The 24,504-nt window shown below is 43.0% G+C and overlaps 1 protein-coding gene and 1 long non-coding RNA gene across 7 annotated transcripts in view; one reads left to right on the forward strand and one right to left on the reverse strand.

Moving 5' to 3' along the window:
* The window catches only part of Palm2akap2 (PALM2 and AKAP2 fusion), a 428,099-nt gene that overhangs the window by 310,058 nt on the left and 93,537 nt on the right, over window positions 1-24,504 (forward strand). The window lies entirely within an intron of this gene.
* Window positions 7,611-18,825, reverse strand: LOC138819817 (uncharacterized). Of its 2 annotated transcripts, XR_011369642.1 has the most exons (3): window positions 18,691-18,825; window positions 16,852-17,761; window positions 7,611-7,876 (listed from the first exon to the last, which is right to left on the reverse strand). It is a non-coding gene; the product is annotated as an uncharacterized lncRNA (long non-coding RNA). The 2 variants fall into 2 exon arrangements; XR_011369641.1 differs by lacking the exon at window positions 7,611-7,876 and having other exon boundaries at window positions 16,002-17,761.

The following is a 24,504-nucleotide window of genomic DNA, read 5'->3' on the forward strand; positions in this document are numbered from 1 at the left end:
TACAGTTCTTACTCCCTATCCTAAAGGAGTCTGGGGTGAGGGCCAGGGTATTTGATTGTCACTGTATTCTGCACACATTCACAGATGGTTTGACTTGATGTAAGTCTTACGGTATATTTCAGTTTAAGAAAATGCTTAGTGACAACTTTTCCTAGGTCTGACATTGCTCTGGGTATTTGGAAATTATAATGCTTAATTCTTACCCAACTATATGAGATACATACAAAAAGTATCACCAACTTGCAAAGGAAGAAAATAACATATAGAAGCCAGATACAGGTGGCTCACACCTATAATCCTAGCACTCAGAAGGCTACCTGAGGTTTGAGGTTCAAAGCCAGCCTGCAAAGGAAAGCTTGTGTAAATCTTTTCTCCAATTATCCACCACAAAACCAGAAGTATCATGTGGCTCAAAGTGGTAGAGCACTAGCTTTGAGCAAAAGAGCTCAGAGACAGTATGCAGGCTCAGAGTTCAAGCCTCATGACTGACAAAAAGAAAAGAAAAGAAGATATAGAGAACTTAGGTAACATGTGTCAAAGACAAAGTTAAAGATCTTAATTGACCTTATTTTGTAATTCTGGAATCAGGCAACACTCCACCCCAGGAAATAAAGTAACTGCTTCAGTAAACCAGCAGAGAAGGTTGGTTTTATAGACAGAGAAGGAGTAAAGAAAACTGAAGCAAAGCATAAGAGGGAGACAGAACCACAGCAAAGTCACTGGTGAGCCCCAGGGTATCATGGTTTGTAAGGACTAAAACAGAGAATGTCTATTTTTCTCATTGAAACTGGCCTTTTTTTAGAAAGCTCTCATTTCTTCCTGGTTTCTTAAACAAACAGCTTAGTTTGAGTTGGGTGACTTGGAATTTTAGCATGTGTGACTCCATTTGTATTTTTAGTCTAGTATGTTAGAGCCCAGTGCAAAACCCTACACCAAAAACAATGGTAGTAGTAGTAACAGGGAGTGGCAGAGCTCAAATGTACCCAGGAAACATCTCTGTGTCTGTTCTGTCTGCCTCCTAGAAAAACATGGTAGAAGCTTTGTGTGCAGATGTTTAAGGAGAACATCCTCGTCTCTCAGTCCTGGTTAGTAAGGGAGCTTTCCTGTAGCTCTGCATTCACTCATTCAAGAGCAAAGCTGCAGTTTACCTGCTGGGATAAGATAGGTTTTGATCCCTGAGAATGGATTGGTTTACAGGCCCTTGGATCTTCCTCCTATTGGCAGTGTCTTCTTGTAGTTTTTCACTAAGATATCTGTATGTCTCTTATGTCACAAATAATAAAGCATTTGTGAAGTTTTAGGTAAACAGCTAATTGAATGTTCAATCACATGCTTTTTATATGGGTGTATCATTTAAACAGGTTCACATTTTGGAGGGGGAATAAGTGATTTTTTTGTCAATAAGTTCCTTAGAAAATTTGAAGACAAATCCTTATTTGAATGGAGAAATAGAGAAACATTTTCTATGAACAATTATTATTATTATGATTGATTGATTGATGCTGGTGAACAGACCTCGAACCTTCTACTGCTCTACTGCTGAGCTATATCCCCAGCCAATTAAGAACTAATTGTAATCCCTCTGTTCAGTATTTTCACAATAAAAAACATAAATAAATAAAGTACCCAGTAGATTTAAGTCTCAAAAGAAAGAACTACTAGTTTTATTATTCATGAGTTTTAGAAATGCTTGTTCTTGCAAAGAAAATAAGGAACAAATCCTAAATGTCAACAAAATCTCCAAGTTTATATTCAGTCTATCCCCTGAATAACATAGGAAAATCCCTCTTAAAACAAAATGACATTTCAAAAGAGGCGAAGAATGGTTTTCTTTTTCAAGTAAAACTATGCATCCCATTTTAAGCATTTTTCATAGTATTTGACAGTTCAGTAAAAATAAACCTTTCTTCTCTGTGTGGATTTTGTTCAGCTTTACCTTGTAACAGCCCTTTACCTCCCTTCATGCTTTCTTCTCCTTGTTCATCTTCTTCCTTCTCTCTTTTTCTTTCTCTTCCTCTCCTCTATTTTCCTTTTTCCCTCTTTCTCTTCCCTCCTTTTTTTCCTTTCTTCCTTTTTCCCTCCTTCCCTCCTACCCTTCTTCCTTCCCTTTCTTCCTTTCTTCCATTTGACTTTTTCCCCCTTCCTTACTAACATCTTTCCTCACTATCTTCCTTCCAGTGGTTACTCTGGGCAAGGGTAACTCATTAAACAGTTCCTGTATCATGAGATAGGCACCCTCACTGTCAATGTGCCTGTGACAAGTCCACACTGAGAGGCACTGCCCTGAGCTTTTTTGCTCAAGTCTAGTGCTCTATCACTTTGAGCCATGGCCACTTCGGGTTTTCTGGTGGTTAATTGGAGATAAGAGTCTCACGGATTTTCCTGCTCAGGCTGGCTTTGAACCGTGATCCTCAGATCTCGGCCTCCTGAATAGCTAGGATTACTGGTGTGAACCACTGGCACCCAGCTGCAAATGACTTTTTTCAAGAGTTCTAGAAGAAAGTCAGGCTTCAGTCTTAGTCCACAGTTTATCATTTATTGCTTTCTATAGTATGATTAAATGTTTCTTTTAAAATTCAAAAGAAAATATTTGAATTAATCTTTAAGACAGGAAAATAACTGTGATATTCTAAGAAAAAGATTAGTTAAGAATTAATTTGAGGGGGGAGAAAAATGAGGGAAGGGGGTAACAAGTTAGACAAGAAATGTACTTGTTACCTTACTTATGTAACTGTAACCCCTCTGTATACCAGCTTAACAATAAAATTTAAATAAAAATATAAGAATTAATTTGAGAGCCAGGCACCAGTGGGTCATCCCTGTAATCCTAGCTACTCAGGAGACTGAGATGTAAGGATCCTGGTTTGAAGGAAGCTCTGGTTTTGAAGGCAGGAAAAGTCCATGAGACTCTTATCTCCAATTAACCAGAAAAAAAAAAGCTGGAAGTAGAGCTGTAGCTCAAGGTGATAGGGACAGTGTCCAGGCCTACATTCAAGCGCCAGTACTCGTTCTTTTTCTCTCTCTCTCTTTCTCTTTCTCTCTCTCTCACACACACACACATGAATTTTGAGGAGCTGGGCATGGTGGCATATTTCTATAAACACTTGGGAGACTGAAGTAGGAGGCCAGCTTGGGCTACACAGTGGACTTTGTTTTCTGTTTGTTTGATTTTTTGTCAGTCATGGGGCTGTCCCTGAGCTCTTCAGCTCAAGGCTAGTGCTCTACCACTTGAGCCACAGTGCCACTTCTGGCCTTTTCTGTTTATGTGGTGTTGAGGAATCAAACCCAGGGCCTCATGCATGCAAGGCAAGCACTCTACCACTGAGCCACCTTCCCAGCCCCAACACACAGTGGACTTTGTAAGAAAGAAAAAAAGAAAACTTGATCTAATAGCATAGAAAGAGAGAAAATTAGTAACAAATACCCTAACAACTCTTGGTATTTTCAGGTACATTCTTTGGGTATATATATGTGCTAGTACTCGGGCTTGAACTCAGAGCCTTGTGCTCTTGCTTTGTTCTCTTGCTCATGGCTAGCATCCTACTACTTGAGCCATACCTTTCATCCATTATTTTGCTAGTTAATTGGAGATGGAGTATGTTAGACATGTCTACCTATGCTGGCTTCAAATTCTGATTATCCAGATATCAACCTCTTGAGTAACTAGATTATAAGAGTGAACCATTGGCATCTGGCTCTACAGGTATATTCACTGGTCTTAGTATGCATTAAATTGTCCAGTGCTTACCACAACCCATGATACACATACTATATAATTATTCTTTTTTTTTTTGAGGCTGGAAAACTGAGACCAGAAGGTAATGACCTGTGGAAAGTCCTTCCTGGAATCAGAGAAGGAGTTTCCATACCCTGTCCCTTGGCCATGACACCAGAGCTCCTCTTGCCTGGGATGCTCGCTGCCTGTTTCTTGGGAAATGCGGTGGTGGCAGATCACTCCACAACTGGACATTCACTTGGAAGTACATCCATAGCAAAGGAGCAACCACAGAGTATGTGGTCTCCATGGAGGGAATCAGTAACTTCCAAGCACCTACTCTTTGTATAAGTGACATGTCTGCACATAGCTGTATTTGTTGTGATTAGGGAGTTAAAGGAAAAGAATGCCATAGATAATAGGAGAGGAAAATGAAAGACCAATTGAATTCACCCATGGTAAATGTCAGAAATGTGCAGGTCAATGGGATCCTTTCACACAAAATACCAAATTCTTCTTGGAGTCAGTTGATGGGAAAAATCTAGTGTTTAGTGCTTTAAACATGTTTTGTTTTAGGTTTTGGTGTTTTTTTTTTTTTTTTTTTGTCGGTCATGGGGCCTGAACTCTGAGCCTGGGTGCTGTCCCTCAAACTCTTCAGCTCAAGGCTAGTGCTCTACCACTTGAGCCACAGAGCCACTTCTGGCTTTTTCTGCTTATGTGGTGCTGAGGAATCAAACTCAGGGCCTCATGCATGCAAGGCAAGTACTCTACCACTGAGCCACCTTCTCAGCCCCTAAAAGTATGATTTTTAAACCTAAAATTCAAGACTATTTTGCCCAATGGATTAAAAAAAAACAGTTTTGGTAAATTGACACTTGGATTTTTGACAAGAAATTAATCATGATCAGAAGGAATATACACACACACAAATACAATACACACATATACACATACATATAGTAAGAGTGTGTGTGTGTGTGTGTGTGTGTGTGTGTGTGTGTGTGTGTGTGTGTGTGTGTGTGTGTGTGTGTGTGTGTGTGTGTGTGTGCCAGTTCTAGGGCTTGAATTCAGAGCCTGGACACTGTCTGAGCTTATTTTACTCAGTTAGCATTCTAGCACTTGAGCCACAGTGCCACTAAGGGTTTTTGTTGTTGTTGTTGTTTGCCAATCCTAGGGCTTGAACTCTGGGCCTGGACACTGTCCCTGAACTCCTTTTACTCAAGGCTACCACTGTACCTCTTGAGACACAGTGCTACTTCTGGCGTTTTCTGTGATCAATTGGAGATAGTCGCAGTGACTTTCCTGCCTGGGCCGGCTTCAACTGCAATCCTCAGATCTCAGCATCCCAAGTAGCTAGGATTATAAGAGTGAGCTGCCAGTGCCCTGCCATTGTAAGCTTTTTGATGGTTAAAGGGAGATAAGAGTCTTCTGGACTTTCCTATGTGGTTGGGCTTTGAATAACAATCCTCAGATGTCAGCTTCCTGAATAGCAAGGATTACAGGGACGAGCTACTGGTGCTCAGCTAGTAAGTATATTTTGTTGAAATGAGAATAAGAAATATTTGGGCATGCACTGAAAAATGTGTATATTGAAATACCTATGACAGATACATATGATAAGTATATATGTATTGAGTGCTTCTGTGAGCAATGCTTTGTGCTACATGCCAGGTACTGCTTCTCACTTTGATGGTGTTCAGAATATGATCCTACCATTAATATCACCACTCCACTTTAATGTCTGGTTTAAGTCATTATCTCTCTCCCAGAAGACTTATAATCACTTCTCCTTCTCTCTTCCTTTATAGTACAGATTCCACACAGAAGTAACCACTACAACCTTTTAAAAACAAATACAATAGAACCAATTATCTGCTTGTAATAATCAAAAGGCTTTCCATATTATTCAGGAGAAAAGAAATAAAGGACTTATCACAGCTTGGGGGGCCCTCAAGATTCCAGATCTTTTTGCAGATCTTTGTTCAAATGTCACCTTGTTAAAGAGTTAACCATTGATCAGCGCTGGTGGCTTATGCCTATAATCCTGGCTACTTAGGAGTCTGAGATCTGAGAATCACAGTTCAAAGCCAGTCAGGGCAGAAAAGCCCATGAGACTCCAATAAATTACTCAGAAAAGCGAGAAGTGGCGTTGTGGCTATAGTAAGTAGCAGGCTAACCTTGAGCAAAAGAAGCTCAAAGATAGCACCCAGGCCTGAGTTCAAGCCCCAGGACCAGCAAAACAAACAAACAACAACAACAACAACAAAAACAGTTGACAACCATCTCACAGTTAAAGGCCAACCAAGGCAGAATAGTCTGTGAGACTATATTTCCATTCCAAAGAATAAATAGATAGCAGTGGCATGTAACTGTGAATAAGCAGTCATGTGAAACTTCCAATATGTGTATCACAACTCAGCTATACCCCTAGGTCTGAAAATAGAATTGGAGGCATGGCTCATTGGTAACATGCCAGCCTACAAGTGTGAAGCCCTGAATTCAAATCCCTAGTACTAAAAAAAAATAAAAAAGGAAATTCCTGAAACCCTGTGTTTTATCCATAACACTACAAAAATACAAGAACAAAATCAAATAGCTCTCAGCTTTAGTGATTTCAGTCCATGGTCAGTTGGCTCTATAGTTTTTGGATCTGTGATAATGAAGCAGTGAATTATAGCCAGAACACAAGGGTGAGAGAGAGGAAGCTGCCCACCTCATGGCAGCCAGGAAGCAAAGATAAAGAAAGAGGAATAGGTGAAGGTCCCACTGTCTCCTTCAATGACTTCACTTCCACTAGACCCCACCTCTGCAATAGGGTGGTAATCAATTCCTTAACACATAGACCTTTAGTGTTATTTAAGATTCAAACTATATAGCAGAACCAGAAAATGAGACCAATAAATAATGGTCACTGAGGTCTGAGGAGAGCCCAGAGAGTGTTTTAGATGCCAAATGAAGGAATTAACTAAAAAAAAAAAAAAAGAATGACTAATGCTCTCTGATGGATTCTGCCTAAAGAGTAGGTCTGTGGGCCTGGGACACCCAGAGGTCATGAGTGATTGTGACCTACGCTGTGTTTGTAGAATGAAGGGGTAAGGAGAGAAAGGGATAAGGACTGAGAATAAGGACAGTAAATGGAAGCATATCTTTTACAGATGCTTGTAATAGCTTAAGACCTTAAATGTAATCCCCTGTACCATCAAAAACAAACAAACAAACCCCAAATGCTTGTTCTAAGAGGGACTAGGAAATTGTATTTGGAAACTGTAGAAGAATGTAGAAATAAAAGAAATTATTTTGGTTTTAAATTTTGATGGTAGAATGTTAACAATGAACCAGGTGCCAATAACTCAGGCCTGGAATCTTAGCTACTCAGGAGGCTGAGATCTGAGACTCATAATTCAAGGCCAGCTGGGCACGAAAGATCATGTGATCCTATCTCTGATTAACTACCAAAAAGCCAGAAATGGCTAAGTCTGCCTGAGTACAAAAGCTCAGGGACGGTGCCTATGCCCTAAGTTCAAGCCTCAGAGCTGGTACACACACACACACACACACACACACACACACACACACACACACACACACACACACACACACACACACACACACACACACACACACACACACACACACACACACACACACACACACACACACACACACACACACACACACACGGAGGAGGAAGAGGAAATCTACTCTCTTAAAGCTTTTGTTTTTTGTTCTTGGCAGTACTGGGGTTTGAACCCAGGGCCTTGCCAGGCAGGAACTCTACTACTTGAACCACACCCCAACACTTTTTTTAAGTGTACAGTATGATAAAATTAACTGTATATACATTAGAATTCTTTTTGAAAACAAATTTAATGCATGAGAGATTCTCAATCACTCCCTCTCCCTCTTCCTTTCCAACATTCTGGCTTGAAAGTCATGATTCTCTTGCCTCAGCCTCTCAGTGCTGGGATTACACGTGGGCACCACCATGCCATGTATGAATTCAGTTGCTGGTAAAATGTCCTGGAGCAGCTGAGGAAGGAGGATTTGGAGGCACGGAGAGGCTGAGCAACTTCCCTAAATTCACACAGCTCACAAGTGCTGTTGCAGGGTTCAAATCCAGGCTTGGTACTCCACAGACCTATTTTCTTCACTGACATCTTCCTGTATTGTAAAATGAAAAAAAAAAAAATGACTTGAGTGACATGTGGCTTGATATACTCTTGACCATCTAAGCAAGTAAAAATAATAGTGCTCAAGTATAACACATGAGCACAGCGGCCAGCATGGATGTGACTGTACACTTCTTGTCTCTGTGTGGGCCTATCTTATCTCGGCCAGTCTATAAATTACTTAGAAGTTAGGCCCTTGGACTCCCCTGTGCCTGAGTCCTTCATGGGAGTCACAAACTGTTTGTGATACGTGGCAGGCTTTACTCATTTATGTTATCTTCAGGCTTCTTAAAGTATCCAGTTTGTAAGGCCTGCTCCTAACATTAACTAGGTTTGGCCTAAAAACAAAAACAGAGAAAGGGAGGGGAGTGAGGGGGGAGAAGGAAAGATGTAGGAAAGAAGGAAACTAAGAAGGGAGGAAGAAAAGAAAGGAGTGCAGCGAGAAAGAAGGAAAACAGAAAGTACAAGGAAAGGAGAGGAGAGAGCAGGGGAACGGTAGGAAGGTACTTGATAAACTGGAGAATCTTCAAAGACAACAAGCATTCATACTTTAGATGATTTCATTATAAGTTGTTGTGGTTTCTAAAGTGATTTGATCTTGGCCACGGTCCCAGTCCTGCAGAAGCTTTTAATATGCTGCTTAAGAAACTATTAACATTCTCCATGCTTAAATAGTCTTAGCAGTTTATAATCTTTTTTGGGGGGCGGGGGTCCAGTCGTGGGGCCTGAACTCTGGGCCTGGGTGTTGTCCCTCAGCTCTTCAGCTCAAGGCTAGTGCTCTACCACTTGAACCACAGCGCCACTTCTGGCTTTTTTCTTTTTGCTTATGTGGTGCTGAGGAATTGAACCCAGGGCCTCAGGCATGCAAGGCAAGCGCTCTACCTCTGAGCCACCTTCCCAGCCCCCTTAGCAGTTTATAATCTTAATGTGACTTAGAAATTATATGACTCTGTATATAAACTTAAAATGATCTGAACGTGGTGGTGTGTGCCTGTAGTCCCCACTTCTCAGGAGGCTTAGGTGGGAGAATCTCTGGAGTCTACAAGTCTGAGACTAGCCTGCCAACACAGCAAGACCCTGTCTCAAAAAAAGAAAGAAAGAAAGAAAGAAAGAAAGAAAGAAAGAAAGAAAGAAAGAAAGAAAGAAAGAAAGAAAGAAAAGAAGGAAGGAAGGAAGAAAGAAAGAAAGAAAGAAAGAAAGAAAGAAAGAAAGGAAGGAAGGAGAAAAAGAAAGGAGAGAAAGAAAGGAAGAGAGAGAGGGAAGAAAAAAAAAGAAAAAGCTTTCCTTGTATAACTCGGCATCTTTGGTAAAGTTATATTCTTACTAGAACAAGCTGTTTAATATGCTCAATATGGTCCCAGGAAAAGCCTATTTTTCAGTGGATAATTATTAGTATTGAAAAAACTGCAGAAGCTGGGCATCAGTGGTTCATGCCTGTAATCCTAGCTACTCAGGAGGCTGAGATCTGAGGATCACAGTTCAAAACCAACCCAGGCAAGACAGTCTGTGACTCTTGTCTCCAATAAAAGATAGAGATGGGTCTGTGGCTCAGGTAGTAGAGTGCTAGCAAGAGAGGCTCTAGGATAACCCCCAGGCCCTGAGTTCAAGTCCCAGGACCTACCAAAAAAAAAAAAGTTGTATAAAGGCTTCTGAAAGTTGTGCTTCTGTTGTTCTTCTGTGAAAATCAGGATCATTAAAGTGCCAACATTTAGTCTTTTTCCTTTGATATGTCTGAAATTCTGCACGGTTCCTTCTATAAATTAATAGCCAGTACTTAAAAGTTTAGAGGGAGAAGGTTGGGAATGTGACTTAGTGGTAGAGTGCTTGCCTAGCATGTATGAAACTCTGGGTTCAATTCCTTAGTACCCGATAAACAGAAAAAGCCGGAAGTGGCCCTTTGGCTCAGGTGGTAAAGTGTTATCCTTGAGCACAGAGAGGCTCAGGGACAGAGCTTAGGCCCTGAGTTCAAGTCCCAGGCGTGTCAAAAAAAAAGTTTAGAGGGAGAGAAAGACTTGGAAATTACTAAGAAAATGATACTTTTGTCTGTGTTTGTGTGGGAATGTGAGTGTGTGTGCACACACACATGTGTGCATGCTTCATGTGCATACCCATGATGCTGGGGGTTCAAACCTGAGTCCTTGAACATTCAACAGTGCTCTACAACTGAACTTGTATCTGCAGCCTAGACCCACTTAAAACTAAAAGGTAGTTCTCAGGTCTCAGTGATGGCTTAGCATTAGTGAGGTTCTACCACTAACACCCAAACCAAAGACAAACAAATGATACTTTTTTTTTTCTTTTTTCTTTTTTTTTTTTTTTTTGTCGGTCATGGGGCTTGAACTCTGGGCCTGGGCGCTGTCCCTCAGCTCTTCAGCTCAAGGCTAGTGCTCTACCACTTCAGCCACAGTGCACTTGTGGTTTTCTGAGTGGTTTATTGGGGAGATAAGAGTCTCATGGACTTTCCTGCCCTGGCTGGCTTTGAACTGCAATCCTCAGATCTCAGCCTCCTGAGCAGTGAGGATTATAGGCGTGAGCCACTGGCACCCAGCTTCAAATGATACTTCTTTTTGTTTTTATTTTCTTATTTTTTTAAAATTTCTTGCTCCTTCCCATTTACATTCAAACCATCAAAATTCTGTCTTAGGATCAGGGATGTAAATGACTAAAACAGCATGGTTCTAGTATGCATGAAGGCTAGGGGTTGATCCTCAGCTCTTTCCATCTTAGTTAAAATGGAAAGAATTCATTCAGCACCACTGGAAATGAAAGGAAGATCTGCATTTAAAACCTGGTTCACTTTCACCTGTGAGTAATAGATGCACTTGATGAACTCCATGAAAACTATCTTCGGGAGTTTCACGCTGTTGGCCCTGGAGCACAGCATCCTGTCTGTGGAAAAGCCGTGCACATGCCATATGCATTAGGCAGAAATGCCATGCGTAAAGAGTACCTTGTTTTATGCTGTCTGTCCATTAGGGCATGAACTCTGGAGTGTTTACTACATTTTTTAAATGCTTCATTTGTTAAGTGAGATAAAATTCCTAGTTAAGACACAAAGCACTTGGACCTCTTAAAACTTTGTTGTTGTTAATTACCAACATTATCATGAGTGCATTCTTTTTTTTTTTTTTTTTAACTTGCCAGGCAAAGTACACTACCCCTTGAGCCACACCCTCAGTCCCAAGAAACACATCCTTCTTAAAGCTAGCAAACCATTTTGATGCATCTGGAAGGAAGAGATGTAGGGGGTCAACAACATTTGTTGTAGCCAGATGCAGTCTGGCTTGCCCTCTGGCCTCTCCCTCCCTTCCCAATTAGGCTCTGCTCACTATCTTTTCCAACACCAGGCTTCCCAGCCTTTTTGTTTTTTTTTTTTTTGGCTGACGATATTAGCTTGTAATACTGTTAAACTGTTTCCTTAAACTGGACTGTATAAGGTACATTTCACTGGGCAATCCAGGCAATACCACCACATCTATCAGTAATGCAGAAAAGGCAAAGCAGCTGCAGCGTGGGACACACTGAGCAGTCAGAAGGGCATGTGTTGGTTGGGTTTGGAAATATTTCATTCGGGAGTGTCTTAAAGGGCTTAAAAAAATAAGTTCAAGCAGCTGGGGTGAACGTAATCAGGTCACCATTTCCTATGTCAGAGGGTTTGGACAAGTGTGAGGATGTAGGAAAAGGAAATAAATGTGGAATAGACAGGAAAGAAACTTACTTGGGCACAGGAAGCATGAGACCCAGGAGAGGAAGTGAAGGAAAGGCAGTTACCACAAACTAGGCCAAGAACCGAGTAAACACAGGTCCAAGAGCCAAATGTTCTCATATGACACCGTCCCTGTTGCTGTATTTGCTTTCTCTCTTCTCTCCATGCTTAGAACAATTGTGTCACTATAAGTGGTTCCCAAACCAGGCTGTGTTGCAGGATTAGATGAAAAACTCCAACAAATGCACACACCTAGGACACAGATCACTCAGGGAAAGGAACATAGAATGCCATTCAGCTTGGAAAACTCCGATTTACAACCCTCTAAAAATTTATCACATCTCACCAACCAGCCTACCCTTAGAGAGGAGACATTTTAATTACTCACACCTGTATTTATGTATTTTTGTGCCCATATTGGGCTTAAACTCAGGGCCCGAGCACTGTCTCTTAGTTTTTTCTCTCCAGGTTAGCACTCCACCTCTTGATACACAGCTCCACTTTTGTCTTTTTGCTGTTAATTGGAGATATGAGTCTCACAGGATTTCCTTTCCAGGCTGGCTTTGAACCGTGATCATCAGATCTCAACCTCCTGAATAACTAAGATTATAGACATAAGCCACCAGCACCTGCCTTAAGATAGCTTTCGGAATGATGTTTTTAACTAGATACAAAATAGCTGTAAACAATGTTGCCTGGAGACTGATTTATCAGTCTTACAGTGAGCATTCAGAAAGGATAATTAATGAACAGTAGTGGTTCTGAGGCTGCAAAGATGCTAGCTTCACTTTCTTCCTATTCTTATAAAGCTACTAAGGGACTTCACCACAAAGACATATATATATTCTAATAACTTCTCAAAGACTTCACCTTTAATATAACTCACATATAATCTGGAGTGTTAAGTTCCACCATATGAATTCTGGAGAACACACTAAACCATAACATAGGGCCAACAGTTGGCTGGGCTCAGTTCTCTCTCTTTCCCATTCTCTCTTTGGTTTCGTGCTGGTACTGGGATTTGAATTGAAGGCCTCATGCTTGCCGAACTGGCACTCTACCCCTTGAGCCATGCTTCCAGCCCTGTTGTTCACTGGTTTTATTTATTTGAATAAATAAATAAAAATTGAACTCAGGGTCTGGTTACTGTCCCTTAGCTTTTTCTGCTCTAAGAAAGTGCTCTATTACTTGAGCCACAGCTCTAGTCTCATGGTGGTTAATTGAAGATAAGAGTTTTATGACTTTCCTGCCTGAAGGAACAGGCTTTCTTCCAATGGTGATCCTCAGATCTCAGCTTCCTGAATAGCTAGGATCACAGGCATGAGCCACAGTTTATTTTATTTTTTTTGAGATTTGTCAATTTATTATTATTAATTTATATTACTAGAAATAAAATACATCACTTGGTTCTCATTACTTCCTCACTGATAGATAATATTTCTATCTTATGTACTCAGTGACATAGTTTAAAAGCACTATTCCAATAATTATACATGTACTTCTTTAATTATGAAGTTGGGGTATTTTTTTACACATTGGATGGCTAATTGCTCTTATTTGTCTGTAAACTACTGCTTTGTTTTAGTATTAAGTTTGAATTTTCTTCAGTTGCAATTGGTTTAGAAGGACTCTTAGCAGGGGCTGGGAAGGTGGCTCAGTGGTAGAGGGCTTGCCTTGCATGCATGAGGCCCTGGGTTTGAATCCTCAGCACCACATAAGCAGAAAAAAGCTGGAAGTGGCGCTGTGGCTCAAGTGGTAGAGCACTAGCTTTGAGCTGAAGAGCTGAGGGACAGTGCCCAGACCCAGAGTTCGGGCCCCACGACTGGCAAAAAAACCCCAAAAAAACAACAACAAAAAAAAATCCAGAAGGACTCTTAGCATATCAGAGATAATATCTCCTCCTAGGTTTTTAGTGGTGCCTCTAGTCCCATGGGTATGCCCTTGAGTTTGAAATGATCTCCTACTTTCTTATGACCTTATCTGCCACTGCTTGATGACAAAGATCCACTAACCTAGTCCTGTATAACCTAGTCCATTTGTTGTTGTTTTTGTTTGCTTTTCTATTACTATTTTCCCTCTAGCAAACTTTTATTTTCTATGGGACAAATTTGGCATTTGGGAACTAACCTTCATTTGATGCTTTTTCCTTGCTAGAAGGAGGAGTGGTAAATTCTTTTATGATAGACCAGTCCTTGAGTGTTTGTATGGTGCGTATGCGTGTGTGCATGCATGCACGCACACGCACATGCATGTATGTAGGTACTAGAGCTTGAACTCCAGAAAAAAGCAGGAAATAGGGCTGTGGCTCTAGCAGTAGAGCACTTTCTTTGAACTTCCTTGTGCTCTCACTTGGCTTTTTCACTCAAAGCTAGCAATCTACCACCTCTACTTCTAGCTTTTTAACTGGAGATAAGAATCTTGAAGACTTTCCTGCCAGTCTGGCTTCATACTGAGGTCTTTGAATCTCAGCCCCCTGAGTAGATAGGATGACAGCCATGAACCACTAGTATCCCCATACTTTTAAAACACTAAACACTAGATTTTCCCATAAATTGATTCTTAGAGATATTTGTGATTTTTTTGTATGAATGGACTTCTTTGACCTGCACATTTCTAAGACTTACCATGGTGAATTCAATTGGCCTTACACTATTCTCTGTGGCATTCTTTTCTACTAATGCCTGGCTTATGATAGCTCAGTCTTGGCTCCTCAGTTTTGTTGCTTTTTTTTTTTTTTAGCTTGGAGATGTGTAGTAACCTACACTTGAATTTTACTTTATTTTATTTAATTTTTTATTGTAAAGATACTATACAGAGGGTTACAGTTACATGAGCAAGGTAATGCGTACACTTCCTATTGTTGGCTCCTCAGTTTTCAGATCAGTTCTGTGGGCCACTCATCAGTTTTGTTTTGTTTTGTCAGTCATGGGGCTTGAGTCAGGGCCTGCTCTAGGCTACAGTTCTATTACTTTGAGCCACAGCTCCACTTTCAGTTGTTTGTTTGTGGGGTTTTTTTGTGGTTAGTTGTTAATAAGAGTCTCATGAACTTTCCTGCCCACGCTGGTTTGGAGCCACAATCCTCAGATCTCAGCCTTGTGAGTAGCAAGGATTACAGGAGTGACACCCACCAGCACCCAGCTTCATCCACTTCTCATGTGACTGAGAGACCACTCTTGCTCAGGGCACAACTGAAAGTGGGCCAGAAGCAGAGGTGAAGCAACTTGAGCAAAACTGTGCACTTAGGTTACAATGAAGACAATCCTCTTCTCCTCCCCTTAAGAAAATTTTTATAGAAGGCTTTGTCCTAGATGGTGCAGGATCTGTGTGAGACTGCAACAGTTCCACCTTCCAGATGTTTCTTTCAGAGTGAGTCCTCATTTAGTTGCTCCAAATATGTGCCTAAACTACATCTAGGAAAGTATTTGTCTTCACTAATTATCACTGTGTTAAGAAACAGATGATGCAATGAATTCCCAATCCCATGTCTCCCCATTTGTCCTTCCTTCCTTCCTTCCATTTTTAAGGTTATATTATAGAGGGGGATTTCATTGTGACATTTCTGCATATGTATTCCAACCAATCTTGCTTCCTTTGTCACTCTCCAATATTCTTAAGACATAAGAATAGCTGGTCACAGTGTGACATGCCTATAATCCTAGCACACAAGAGGAGAGATAGAGGGAAGAACATCTTGAGTTTTAGGACAGCTTGAGATACGTAGCCAGACACTGATAAAGCAGCTCAGGAACAGCACCCAGTCTCTCAGTTCAAGCCCTGGAATTCCATCCCCCCCCCCCAAAAAAAGAAGACAGAAGTGGGAAGTGTGGCTCCAGGAGTACAACACTACCAGCCTTGAGCAAAAAAGCTAAGGGACAGTACCAAAGCCCTGCCCTTAAATCCCAATTCCATTACAAAAAAAAAAAAAAGAAAAATAAGGAAGGAAAACAAGATCACAGGACTGTCTCTTATTTCCGGGGTTCTGATTAAGTAGGTAAAGATCAGGGCTAGGGATCTGTATTTAAAAAAATATATATATATGTATATATATATATATATATATATATATTATTGTTAACATTAAGATATTGGACAGAGGGGTTATTGTTTCATAGGTCAGGTGATGAGTATAGTACGTTTCTTTTTGGACCATGTCACTCTTTTCTTGGCATTTTCCCTCTCCAGTCTCTACCCACAAGTTACATAGCTCATTTTCCACATAGTGTCTAGGGATCTGTATTTTTGACACGGAAGTAATTCCTACATCTTTGGTCCTTAGTATTGGCTTTGAGAAATGTCATGGTCAGGGGCAAGATAGTTGAGCCTTGGTCCTATTGGCAATTGCAGCTCAGTAATTTCAGAAGCTGAGGGTCTGTACTGTAGGTGCATAAACACTCCAAGGGAAAAATCAACGTGAAAATGTTTCCTACTTTATTTTTTAATTTACTTTCATGTGCAGCCATTCACATCCTGTCACTGATTTCCCAAACAAATTTTTTTTTGAGAAGCTGCTATGTATCAAGCCATTTATATTAAAAATATAATCTCTTCCACTGGGTGCTCAGGGGCTTACATACATAACTCTCGCTCTCAGGAGGCTGAATTCTGAGGATTGAGGTTAGAAGCCATTGTGGGCAAGAAAGTCCATAGACTTTTATCTCCAATTAATCAGCAAAGAGCTGGAACTGTAGATGTTGCTCAAGTGGGATAGTGCTAGCTTTGAGCAAAAATGCTAAGAGATGTGACCAGATCCTGAGTTCAAGTCCTATACCACATAAACAAACAAACATATACCTCTAACACTCTGGATTTGAAAGAGGGAAATGTAGTTATAAATAACACTGAGCATACCCCTTTCCTATTCATGTTCCCAATAGTTTTCTTTAAAACGGCATTCCAGAATTTGGGGTTGTGTGTGTTGTGGTTGCTATTTTGAGGCCAAGGGTTGTTATGTAGTCCAAGCTGGGCCTCAGTCCCAGGATCCTCCTTGTTCAGCATCCCCAAACTATTTCAGAACTTTGAAATTTATTTTATTAAAGTTTTGAGGTTGGTTTAGAATAGAAATAACTCAGAATAGATTTGGCACAATTTGTTTATTCTTTCTAATCGAAAAGGAATTTTGTTGTTGTTGTTGGCTGCAGGGCTTGAACTCAGGACCTAGGCGCTGTCTCTGAGCTCCTTTGCTCAAGGCCTAGTACTCTACCACTTTGAGCCAGAGCACCACTTCCAGCTTTTGAGTGGTTAATTGGAGATAAGAATCTCACCATTGACATGCATGAGACTTCACTCAACTTCACCTCCATCCAGTGACAATGGGGACTTCTCTGCTTGGGCTGGCTTCAAACCCATGATCCTCAGCTTCCTGATCTCAGCTTCCATGATCTCAGCTTCCTGAGTAGCTAGGATTACAGGCTTGAGCCACCAGCACCCAGCTCGTAAAGGAATTTGTTTTTGTAGATTTTATATTTACTGTGATTTAAACATACATGAGAGGAGTGATAAGCAGCTGTTGTGGAGTCTTTTATAAAATGTTACCTGTGCTGTAATCTTGCTTTGGAGAGTCTGTTTCTGGACGAATTCACAACTGTGGTACCCAAGCATGCTTGTTTGAATAAGGTTTTCACATGATACCAAAATGTTAAAAAAAAAAAGTTAAAAATAGATCAGGATATAGGGCACCCCAAATACTTAATTTCTTAAATCAATGACATGAGGAGGAAAGGAGAAAGGGACAGAGGAAAGAGGGAGCAAAGAAAGGACTGAGGAAGGAAAAGAAGGAAGGAAGGAAGGAAGGAAGGAAGGAAGGAAGGAAGGAAGGAAGGAAGGAAAGATTGGTTGATATAAGGCTGAAGCTCTGGAATCTACAGCTACTTGTCAGTAAATGCTACTGAATCCAAAAGAAATGCACAGAATGGATAGTGAACCAATCTCTAAATGCCAACAACAAAAAAGTACAGCTTGTGGACATTAAAGAACAATGAGGCCAGTTTGAAGTCTCCTTTGTAGACTATTATCTATCTTCATCCCCAGGTTAAGGCTGGGTGAAGCTCCAGGCTGGAGAAAAGCAACCTTTCTCTCTGAGGTGGTGCTGTTTATTTCAAACTTGGAGGAGACAGGCTTTCAGAATAGCTCTCCTTGATGGTATCACTTCTTTGTGTTGGAAATCAGGCATCTCTAGGGGTTAGGGAAGGAAGGAGAAAGAGAACCTGAGTGGTTTTTTCCTGTTGTTTGACATGCAAAATTGACATTCAAAAGAGGATACTGGGCCTTGTCCTGGGGCTTTTCCAATGGTAGGACTCAACTCACAAAACAGCTTGTCTAGTGAAAGTTGAATTCAAATGCGACTTTAGATGGGTTTTACAGAACGTATCCCAAAGTAGAGTAAGACACAATAACTTGCCTGCTTTTCTTTCTTTCTTTCTTTCTTTCTTTCTTTCTTTCTTTCTTTCTTTCTTTCTTTCTTTCTTTCTTTCTTTCTTTCTTTCTTTCTTTCTTTTCTTTCTTTCTTTCCTGTCTGTCTGTCTTAAATGCTGTTTTCTGTGTCGGTCTTTGTGTTTGTGTCCTCAGAATTTCTAGATGGTCCATTTTCAAAGGGTCATTAACATTATTTAAATATTCATGGTGGGGGAGGGGACGACAGACTGAAATTTCAGACCTCTCAGGAGTGAGGGATGGCTGGCCACCTGCCTAATCAAGGCCCACGCTGTGTCAGCTGCCACCCTCTCCGCGGCTGGCATGGTTAACACATGCGCCTCGACCCGCAGCGCTGCCGCCGCTGCACAGCGAGGGCCGCTAGCCAGGGATCCCCACACGTCTCTGTTCACATCCCAGCCTCTGGATCACCCCGAAAGGAGCCCCAAAACACACAAGGGTACTATTACTGCTACCAGACACATTTCCTAACCAGTCCCGGGGGGGGAGGGTTCTCACCGAGGCGTTCGTCCCGGGTACTAACCTGGTGTTCGTCCTTGCTCGGGCAGGAGCCCGGCATCCTGAGTAGTGAGCGAGCTCAGACCCTCACGTAGCCCCACGAGCACAGAGACACACAGCGAGCGAACGCTTGATCACCTCCCTCCCCGGGCATACAGCAAGCATCCACCTACCCCAGTGAGGAGCAGCTCCGCGCGCCCCATGCCATCCCACCATCTCCCCCTCTGTCCAGGCTTCCGGGTCTTTTCCGTAGACTCCTTTCTCCATTTGTGCCCAGGCTCTGTGCGAGCAAGGGGAGCCGACGTGGAAGAGCAGGGGGCGGGCCGCGCGGGGAGCGGGCACCGAGGGGGCGGGCCGCGCCCGGGCGGGAAGGGGCGTGGCGAGGGGCGTGTCCGGCGCGGGTGGGCGGGGCCCTCGCCTGCAGCGGAGCTCGGGCAGCCGGCAGCCTCCAGCAGAAGCGTTGGCCCCCAGCCTGGGGCTGCTCCGGTGTCAGGTCCCTTCCTCTCCCGGACGCCCCGGGGGCCGGGAAGGCAGCCGCCGCGCCCGGCTGGTTCCGATCGATCCGGGAGGACCGCGCTTCGGGGAGCAGGCGTCCCGAGGTGGGTGAACCAGTTGGGGGCACAGCGGTCCCAAACGCGGAGTTGTTTTGGGGCGTGGAGGAGAGGGTGGCCGAACGAGGAGGGTCTGCCTCGGGATCCGTGCCCCGGAGGATCGTCGGCGGTCTGGCTGGAGAGGTTTGGGCCATGTGCATTTTCATTCCGAGGGTGTGTGGCGTTTTGTTGTGTGTGTGTGTGTGTTGAGGGGGAGGCTGGGCCATCTGTTCAATTCACTGCCTGCTTATTTGTGATTAGGGGTAGGTTTGCGCACCCCTTGACCCTTGACCCACCCCCCCCCCAGCCCCAGCGCGGGCGGCGGACGGAGCCTCGCGTCTGGCCGCCTGGGTTAGCAGCGCTGGAGGCGTTTTTGCAACTCCTGGACTGTCAGGTAGACTGAGGCCCGGGGTGCCTGGTCCCCCTCCCACCCCCCCGCCAGCTGGAGCCTTTGTGGACTGGGGTGCTGGGTACTGGACGGGGAAGAGGGTGGATGAGCCCTTCCGCCCCGGGCATTAGGGTGGTCGGGGTGGGTAGTTTGGCCCGAGGCCAGGCTCTCAGCACTTCAGATGGGAGCTTTCCCTCTTCCTCTTAGCGCCTTCCTTCCTTCCTTCCTTCCTTCCTTCCTTCCTTCCCTTCCCTCAGGAGAAATGGAAGGGAACGTGTGGGACCCGCTGTGCGCGGGTCTGTCCGCGCGGGCTGCGCGCCCGCTGGAATCGGAGCGAGGGGTCTCCGGCCGCCTGGAGGGGCTGAAATGATGCCCCGGTGAGAGCCCGAGGCTGGGGTGCGGGCTGGGTAGAGGAGCCGGGCAGCCAGCCGGGGCGGCAGCCCGGCTGATGTTCCCGGACACAGATGCCTGCCCCTCGCCAGCCCCTCCCTCCCCGGGGAGCCCTCCCACCCCGGCGCAAAAAAGAGAAGAGGGCATCTGGGAAAGAAGGAGGAGGTGACTCCTTCGCAGAGACAAATAGATGAGCTCTCCGAACTCAGAAGGGCCTGCTGGCTGTGTTGTGGTTTGGCCGATGGACTGCGCCGTGTAGAGACTTTGACAAATCAATTTCCTTCCCTGGGCCGGCTTTAAAGTCCGGGGCCAATAATCGGGTACTTTGCCTACTACCCACATACTTTACAGCGGGTCTTGGTAGTTGGGAATCTCTGAACAAGTTTGCTTCTCTCAGCAAGCGCCTTTCTGTTTCAGCACGTGTTTGCAGGCGCCTGCCGCCTGAAGACTAAACCACCCACCTGCCTTTGTGGTCCCCGGGACTTGTTTCCTAGCCATTGTTCAGATTAGAGCTTCTGTGAGCATCATACTTTCCCTCTTGGAAGTGTTTGCCATTTAATCAAACATCTCCCACTCGGTCTGGCAGCTTCCCTAACTTTGATGGATAAAATTTGATAATAGTATGAAAAAGATCAAGTATATCTGGGAAGGAATTGTGTGTGTGTGTTCCAAGAAAACCCATACAGAATTGCAGATTCTGAACAAGCTGTCTGCTGCCAGCTCTCTGCTCCCCAGTTTTAACCCTTGATCTTTTCTCCCGTAGGTGGGGCACTCTAGGACTTCTGGGGGGGGGCAGAGGGGGAGAGTCCCACAATTACTTTTGAGTGCATCAGAAAAATTATTCCTGAGCCAGCTGACACAACATTAATCCTGCTAGATCTCCAAATCTTGAACCTAACAGGCAAGGAAGTTCATTCTCCAGTTTCTTTCTGTGGTGCTGGGGTGCTGTGGTGACAAGGATGGAGGGATGGGTGGGCATGAGATGGGACAAATATTTTGAAATCTCCATTATCTCATAGTTTTGGCATGACAGTTGGCACAGCTTCCTGCCTGCAGAGTTCAAAGTAGTGTCGTCAGAATTCATTTCACTTTCCTAAGTGGTTTATTCTGACTCAGTAGCCTCAGGATCTCTGGCAAGTAAGGTTATAGTATCTTAACTTATCAAATGAGGGAGAACATGCCAAATGCGCTGGTTTTATTTCTAACCCCTCCATCCCCCCTTTTTTGGACCAGTACTCTAAAATGTGAGTTGTTAAAAATGCTAACCGTTTGGCCTTTCTAATTATCATTATCTTTTTTATCTAGATACTGTCCTGATAGATGTAGTGGGCTCTTAAAATACCCATGACCCAGATTCCTATCATGAATGTTATTACTAGTCTCTGTTTTTTTAGGGTAATGAGGAATGTTTAAATAAAGATGAAATTGAGTTTGGATGGAGATTGGGTTGAGAGAATTTAACTGCTAAAACCAGAGCATGGGGGCTAGATACCATCCCTTAGCTTTTTCCTCTATTGTTCTACCATGTGAACCACACCTCTACTTCTGGCTTTTTACTGGTTAATTGGAGAAGAGAATCTCAAGGACTTTTCTGCCCATCCTGGCTTCAAACCTTGATCCTAAGATCTCATCTTCTTGAGTAGCCAGGTTTACTGGTATGAACTAACTGTAGTTCCTTTTTTAAATCTTATGCACAACTTTGATCTTTAAATCATAAAAGTTAACACTTGCTTAGATAATTGATCAGAGATCTATTGAGATCTTTTGAAAAATGAATAGTGCATTTATGGTCCTCCTCCCTCCCCTACTATGCAAGCCTAATACCCAGAGGCAGGTTTTCTGTGAAGCTCAGAAAAGAGCCCCAGAGTCTCACCTAGAAGAAGCACGTTGGTTGATTTATGGCAGATACAGAACTCTGAGTGTCCCCTATTTCATTTATCCCCTCTCTATAAGATAATCCCTCTCCAAGAATATATAGCCTAATGTTGAAAATTTTGGACATTCACCCTTTAAGCCCTTTTTTTTTTTTCAGGAATATATTATGGGAAAGTTGAAACCATCTCTGTTCTAAAAGGAACAGTTGGAGCTGGGTGCCACTGGCTCATGCCTGTAATCCTAACTACTCAGGAGACTGAGATTTTAGGATTGCAGTTTGAAGCCAGCTGGGACAGAAAAGCTCCCCCACCCCCACCTTGAAACTGTTATCTCCAATTAACCATTCAAAAACCAGAAGTGGCACTGTGGCTTAAGTAGTGGAGCCCTAGCCATGAGCACAGAGACTCAGGGACAGTGCTTAGGCCCTGTGTGCAAGCCCCACAACCAACAACAACAAAAACAGGAACAGTTGGCTCAAGTTTTAGAGTGTGATTTTTTTTTTTTTTTTGGTAATAAACTAGAAACCTTAAGAAATGGAGAGCTCTGAGTAACAGAATACTTGAAGTTTAAACCTAAGGTTTTCAGCTTCAGTTTGACTGTTGTCGATGCAAGTGTTTCTCAGCTATAATGGCTGACTATCACCTCTCTCACCTTCTTGCCTTGGAAGCAGTTTTCCAGCACTCCATCTCACTTCTAGGTGTATCAGTGCTACCAGGCCTAGAGGGGATACAGGAGTAGGTTCAAGAGATAATATGTAACTGGAACTTGTCCCCCATCTCAGTGACAGTCTCAGAGTGACCCCGAGGGCCATGCAACTGGAGATGCCCTATGAGGCCAGATGCTGCTGGTGTTCTTGTCCCAGTAGAAGATGGTGAGGGGTACAGTAATGGTTCTCATCTTGTGGATTTGAGGGGTTGAGTTTATTGTTTGTTTTGTCTTCTAAGTCTTGAGAGGATATACATGCTGGTTGAGGGAGTCATTATATGCATGTCAAGGCAGGGAAGAGAGCTGTAGAACTTAATAGAGTCTCACTATGACTCAGTCTTTTTTTAATTCTTAAGGGTGGGCAAGAGTTTTGTAGATGTTTATAGATGTTTGGATGTTTGTTTGATTTGAGCTGGCTTGGTGAGCAAAGCCAAACACAGAGACAATGTAGTTATCTAGAACTAGGGTGTGGTCCAAGCTCCTTTGTGTTTTGTTCATGATCTCTTCACTATCTTGAGCTTGTTACCAAACTAGAGTCTATATAGTTTACTACCTACTTCAAAACTCATCTTAAATTAGATATAGATGAAGTAAGTTGGTTCTGTTTACTTCTCCCTTCTACCTTGTGTTCTTTATTTTTTTTATTTTTTGTCAGTCTCAGGGCTTGAACTCTGGGCCAGGGCACTGTCCCTGAGCTTTTCAGCTCAAAGCAAGTGCTCTACCACTTGAGCCATAGTGCTACTTCCAGTTTTCTGGTGGTTAATTGGAGATTAGAGTCTTATGGACTCCTTTCCTGTCCCAGACTTTTCCTGCCTTGGCTGGCTTTGAACCACAATCCTCAGATCTCAGCCTCCTGAGTGGCTAGGATTACAGGCGTGAGCCACCAGCGCTTGGCTTTCCCTTGTGTTCTTAAATTCCTTCCTTCCTTCCTTCCTTCCTTCCTTCCTTCCTTCCTTCCTTCCTTCCTTCCTTCCTTTTTCTTCCTTTCTTTCTTTCTTTCTTTCTTTCTTTCTTTCTTTCTTTCTTTCTTTCTATCTCTCTCTCTCTTCTTCCTTCCTTCCTTCTTTCCTTCCTTCCTTCCTTCCTTCCTTTCTTTCTTTCTTTCTTTCTTTCTTTCTTTCTTTCTTTCTTTCTTTCTTTCTTTTTCTTTCTTTTTCTTTCTTTCTTTTTGTGCCAGTCCCAGGGCTTGAACTCAGGGCCTGAGTGCTTGCCACTGAGCTGTTTTGCTGAAAGCTAACACTCTACCACTTGAACCACAGCTCCACTTACAGTTTTTGTTTGGTTAATTGTACATATGAGTCTCATGGACTTTCCTGCCCAGGCTGGCTTTGAACCAGGGTCCTTAGATCTCAGCTTCCTGAATAGTGAGGATTATATTTGGCTCAGTGCCTGATTTATACCCCAATTTTTGGGACTTAATTCTGGGCTGATTCACACTGTGATAGATACTTTTGGAACTCTTTGCTGTAAAAACTTTTAATGAGCTGACTGTTTAGGTACATTCTATATAAAGTTACAATTTGCAATGAAAAGTAGAAATGAAAATGGTTTTAGAAAAATCTTGAGAAGTCTGAACAATGCAGTCCATTCTGTTCTGTTGTTTGAGTTTTGACAGATTAGTTTGCTGGCTCTCTGGATTATTTCATAGTACATTGGTGAGGTAGACAAAGCAGAATCATTATTTTGAGTTCTTATGCGTTACAAATTATTCTTGTAAACAAACATACAAAAAGTGCCATTTAGCGGGGCACTAGTGGCTCATGCTTGTAATCCTAGCTACTCAGGAGGCTGAGATCTGAGAATCACGGTTAAAAGCCAGCCCAGGCAGAAAAGTCCCAGTGAGACTCAAAAACCAGAAGTGGTGCTGTGGCTCAAGTGGCAGAGTGCTAGTCTTCAGCACAAAGAGGCTTGGACAGTGCCTAGGTCCTGAGTTCAAGCCCTACAAAGGGGTGGGGAAAGTACCATTTATTACCTCCCCACTCAATTGGGGGAGCTGGCCAGCATTGGGGTTCTGGACTAGGATAATACTACATTTTATG

The sequence above is a fragment of the Dipodomys merriami genome, unplaced genomic scaffold, assembly GCF_024711535.1.
Source record: "Dipodomys merriami isolate MVZ:Mamm:240054 unplaced genomic scaffold, mDipMer1.0.p SCAF_11, whole genome shotgun sequence".
In the NCBI taxonomy this organism is placed as follows: Eukaryota; Metazoa; Chordata; class Mammalia; order Rodentia; family Heteromyidae; genus Dipodomys; species Dipodomys merriami.